This window comes from Malurus melanocephalus, unplaced genomic scaffold (assembly GCF_030028575.1).
Source record: "Malurus melanocephalus ecotype Western Australia unplaced genomic scaffold, MMel_1.1 scaffold_271, whole genome shotgun sequence".
NCBI classification, from domain to species: Eukaryota; Metazoa; Chordata; class Aves; order Passeriformes; family Maluridae; genus Malurus; species Malurus melanocephalus.
Genome location: NW_026623503.1, coordinates 71,285 through 77,122, shown reverse-complemented (window position 1 = coordinate 77,122; position 5,838 = coordinate 71,285).

Sequence of the window (5,838 nt, the reverse complement as noted above, 5' to 3'; positions counted from 1 at the left end):
AAAAAAAAATCAGCCGGCCACGTGCAAGGGAAAAGCAAAATGGTGCACAGTTTTGTCGTGGGGGAGGAAGAGAGAATCCATGCAGCTCAGGGAAGGAAAAAACTACCACATGGGAACCTGCTGAACTTCCGATGTTGATCTCTTCTTCACAGGAGACGAAGCTGGTGGATTTAGACTTCTTTCTTTCATTGGCTTAGCTTTTCCCCGAGGTCTGACGCTGGGTGGAGGTACTCCAGCAGCTCCCTGCAGGTCATGCCAACCATCTCTCGGGGATTGTTTGATCTCGGACCAAAGGCCAAGCCAAACAGTCCAAGAAGAAACAACAGAAGCCACTGAAGAATTGCTAGCCCAGTCCAGGGAAACCTTGCCTGTGCTAACAAAACCCAAGCTAGCTAAGAGCTACAATGTAGCCTCCGATCTCCACATACCGGCCAAGCACAGGTGAGTGAGCTTTGAACAAAGCCCGAGTGGATTTCCCTGGCTCCTGCCCCACCCCTAGATTCGCCTTAAAGCTACAGGACCCATTTCTGGGCATAAAGCAGATGATCACAAATAGAGTACCATCATAAAATCACCCCATGAAACCTACCTTATTCAGTTCATCCCTGTAACTGTTGAAAATAGATAGTAATGTTATTTCTATCTAGACCTCTGTTAACTTCATTCTTCAATATAAAATGCAACAATCCATAGCACCAAGATAGTCTTGCAGTTGTTAAATCAAGAAAAGAGAAAAATACTATCATTATGGTGAGAAAAATTTGCTAATAGTTAATATTTTATAATTATACTACAAATATAAACATAAATTCTTAGAAGGAAAGCGTAACTTCCTTTAGGCTCTATTCAGGTACTGGAAGAATACTTCTCACATGCTGTCATAATGCATTAACCAACATCATGCTATTATATCATTCCTGCACAAAACGTTGCACTGAATGGTTCTAATGGTGCYGTGGCCTTGGCCATTTTTAGAGCTGTGTATGGGAGGCTGGGCTTTTGGATTCAGTATGTGCGCATGAGCAAAGAGATGTGGTGAGGGATGGAGCTGGGTTGACGTAACCAGCCATGGGATTGGATAAATGAAAGTATTCTACCAATTAAAGACAAAAACATGCTACATAGAGATTGGAGAGTGCCCAGCTGTGTCATCTAGCTGGGACCTGTGTAATTGGTTTGTTCCCTGAACCCGGGAGATAAGAAAAGTGTATATAAAGCGTGCTAGTTGCTGGAGATAGACAGAGCTGAAATCCGAAGATTAATAAAGAAGCACCTGGACCTGTCTGCGTCTCGTGTGTTTTTCCCGCAGTGGGCGTTTGCATAATGGTTAGCCTGAAAATATTTCATGCAGAATTTTCTCCTCTTTCTCCATTTACTAAAAAATTGGTTTATTTAAGGTTCTCTAATTAGGCACAATATGAAGGTTCCTACATTCATTATTTTATTATTCCAAGTATTTTTCTGGATATTTCATTCTTTATAGCGTAGTGGTCCAGACTTCTGCTTGCCCATTAGGAACAAATAAGCCAGTAATATACAGCTTTCCTTCTTGCCAAACTCTGTTAAAACCTTTTCTTACAGCTATGAACAACATCATAAAGTCTCATTGGGTAATATACTACCCACAAGCCATGTGGGGCTTGGTGTCTTCTGTCTTAGCATGTGCTCAAAAAGGAACCATGCAGGAAGACTAGGTATAGGCAGGGAACTGTGAGCATTATGAAGCAACAAACCACTGTAAATTAGAGTGCTTCAGCTTCTGTGGTGTCAATAATGTAGAGTACACGGTGTATACTTTTAAAATATTCTCTTGTTGCCATCACTTGAAAGCCTGCAAACCTGCCATGAAGCTATTTAGTGGTTTTAGAAGTGACTTCCCTTACCTGAGAGTAAACAGCCCAAAATACTTCAGAATCAAGTATTCAGAATCAAGGGGGTACTTCTCTGGAGTTCAAAGGAGAAATCGCCACTTCAGAAGAATACCTAATCTCCAAAGAGCAAACTGGAAAAGCAGACATCACATAGATAAATGCAGTCATTGCTCAACAGAAGCCTCGGAGCAAAGAGAACAGAGGCGATACACTGCTAACACAACCCAGAGCAGCGAGAGACAGGTACATGAACAGTCTTCAAATCACTCTTTGTCCAAAAGCAAGTAAAATTTCTTAATCTTAATTCAAAGATTTGCACTTTTTTGAAAGCGGTTCTGTCTTTTTTATCATCAATTTACAAATATGTAAATCTAATTGCATCATTCATGCAGATGCCCCAAGAAGACAAAAGAATAAAAGACCAAGTAAAAAGCTTTGTCATGTAGTGCAAAGAAAATAATAAAGGGAGAGTTCCCTCATGCCTGTTTGAGAGGATTACCACTCCAGACAAGAATTTTAGCTATTATGAAATAAAATCCATTAATGACAACCTTATTTTACTTTCAGTTAGCAAAACTAATCTAATTTCTGCTGTCATGGAAGGCTGTTGTTGTTTTGTTAATTTAGTCTAAAAAAAAGACTGCTCAAAGGTGAAGGCTGCTTGAAAATAGAAATACTGAAGGCATAGAAAACTGAAGTTTGTCTCCAATGACTCCAATGTTTCCAGAGAATGATTTTTAGGAGAGAAGGGAAAAGAGTGTAAATGATGGCTTGATGATGGACATAATACTTCTTTTAAGAATGAGAAACTYGTCAAGCATATTCGTTAACAGAAAGTATTTTTAGTCTTTAAACAAAAATAATGAATTGTTTACTGTTTAACATAAACTTCTGGCTGTTTTATTTTAAATATTTAAGTATATTCTTGTTTGCTGACTTATTTTGAGATAGGTGTATGTAYAAATACCAAAAATAGAAATACCAGAATTGAGGAATTCAAACATAGGTCTCAAAATCAGACTTCATGGTGCAAATACAGAAGAGAAAAATGATCAGAAAGTGGCCTCACTGTGAAGATAACAGCACAGTATTGAGAAATGAGAGCACTGGTACSCACCTAAGGATAAGCATCCAGTTTCCAGCACACCCTGTAAAAACCTGCAGATCTTTGCAATCCTGACCTGAGTACTTACAGTGACCTGTAACAAAAGCCCGCCAGTAAGAGGCTGCAAACAGCAGCAGATTCCATTAGCTGTTTGGTGGTAACAGCTTATACTTTTGCACTTATTTCTCTCTTTTCTTACCTCTATTATACCCCTGCAAACTCCACTCCCTCCACTTGCCTTCTCTATGCAAAACCAAGGAGTTCTCAATATTGGGTTTCTGCCAGCTGCCTGACTTAGGGTGGACAGCAGCTGCTTCCCAGGTGGCCAGCCAGCAATACCTGCATTGCACCCTCACTGCTGGGACACGAAACAGCCCATGGAACCTCTGATCAGTTAGCACCATGCCGGTCATGGGCTGACATCAGAACGTCTGGGTGAGCCATTGTCATTACATTCCAGGCTATATGTTGGGCTCAAATCTTTATTTGTCATTATCAAAGGATTAATTTCAGATTAAAACCTTTTGTGTTTTTCACAAATTTCCAGGCAAAATACTCACATTGCTCATCTTAACCTATCATGGTCAAATGAAAAAGTAAAATAGTTTAGTTCAGTTTTGCACTTTTGTCCTATACTAARTTGCCCAAAAATCGTCAGTAAGTAAAACAATTGTTACTACAAGAAGCTCAGATGAGTTTCAATTCATTATCTCATTTACAACGTCTTTCTTGAGCTCAGTAATTTCTGAGCTAACTCTTTACAAAATAACTCCTAGTAGCCTTTTTTAATGCTGCTCCTTTAAGTCTGAAAAATACGAACAAGTATAACCCTCAAAAGCCTACTTTGGAAGAAGAGTTTTTATTGCTTTTACTTCTCCAGCATGGAAGTTACTTTTTTTCTCTTGGGGCTTTTTTTTTTTTTTTTTTTTTTTTTTTTTTTTTTTTTTTTTTTTTTTTTTAGAAAGGGTATGCTTGTTTTATCAGCAACAACACACAGGAAGCTACTTTTTTTCCTGTTCCAGGTTATACTACAGATATTACTTCTACACTTATCAATTATAATTGATAAATTATAAGGAACACAAGCATCGTGTAGTTTCAATCAACTAAATTTTAGTTACATTAACCCATACTTTTATGTTTAGATAGCAGTTATCATCCTACTGGTTATACTTGGTACCACCTTTTACAAGCATAAAAAATAGATGAATACAGATGCAGAACTRGTTGTTCTAATAATATGCATGGGTTGTAATTATATGCATGCGTGTCTTGCTTACCAGGAATTGTGAAGTGTGGCATTTCCCTCAGGAAACAGGCAAACCTTGAAAAGACAGTACACATCTTACTTCTACTGGTCTGGTATCTATTTATTTTTTTTTCTCAAAAGTTTGGAAGCAAAGACACGGAGATTTATGAGAATACCATGACATCTTTGGTGAAGGAATAACCTTACAACATGAAATGGTTATTTAAGTAATTGCTTGTCATTAGACACTGGAACCTCTTTGAGATTCCATTAAGCCTCTAGTTTTAATAATTCATTAGTATTTGATGTTAAACATATTGCATGCATCTGTATTTTATATATAAAATCAAAAGTTTACAATTTCAATTACAATTACAAACAACAGACTACAATTTCTGTTGATGATTTGAAGGATTCTTGAATTGGTGAATTAAGCCATTCTATTGTTATTAATAAAYCTTGTCAGTTTCTGTTTTCAGCCTTAAGTGAATAAACAAGCTGATGTCCATAACAAAGTAGCAAAGCCAAGCTGTTGCATGAAAGCTTAGGGTGTGGCTCAAAGAAAAGCTTTGCTCAGAAAAACACCTATAAATACAGCATGAAAAAACCCTCTCTTTGTTGTGCCTTGATTCTGACACCACATATGCTTTCTGTAGACATGGAGAGAGATGTGGTTTGATTTTTTTGGGGTTTTTTTTGTGGGGGTGGGCATTTCATTGTTTTTTTACAAAGAAAATTACCAGATATACAAAACCAACCTTGGCTCCTTTAATCATCCGGCATTATTTCTTGCTTCCATYTCACTTTCTGTAACAGAAGTCATTCCTGCTAAACAGTATCCTTATTACAGTTGTGTAATCCCAGTTTTTAAAAGTATCCCTTTGGTGACATCTGTTAAAGATGAACTCAGGTTGCGAAAGTATCCAACTCTCTTAAGTGGATGCTTGTAAACAAGTCTGCATAAGTAAGTATAAACTAGTTTGTGTGTGCTCTTCCTCACTTTTTTCAGCTGAGCCACTCGGAACAGTACTGTGCAAAATATTCAGGCATGAAGCATCACAAAAGTTATTCTGACTCCTCTTTCAAATTCTACAGGAATGTTGAGCAAGAGTGTCATGTCACTTTYGAGAATGAAATCATGCCTGAAAGGAGAATTGTCCAGTATATACTTAGAGTGACACCCACTTATTTTTATAGTGCTTTCACATTTGTTCAGACTAGAAGTGGTTAAAGACACATTCTTCCACTTGTGTCATCTATAGATTTCTTTACTTTCTTTCAATTGGTTTGACTTTTGCTAATATAATTCAAGAAGTCTCACAGAACTGCATATGTATCATGCAGAGGTAGTTTAAGATGTCCTTAATAATCCTAACTATTGGCAAGATCATGTTAACAATTCCTGAAAAAGCCAAACAGAATCTCAGAAATAGCAAATAATCTTTTTCTGTTCATTCATCAGATACAGAATTCTACAATATCAAATTTAATTTTAGATCAGAATTACACGTTACATACAGAAACATAAATATTACTTTTGAATCCTAGCTCACAAAGGTTGAGCTATCATAACCGTCAGAAAATTCAACACTAAGTACACACAAAAAAAAAAA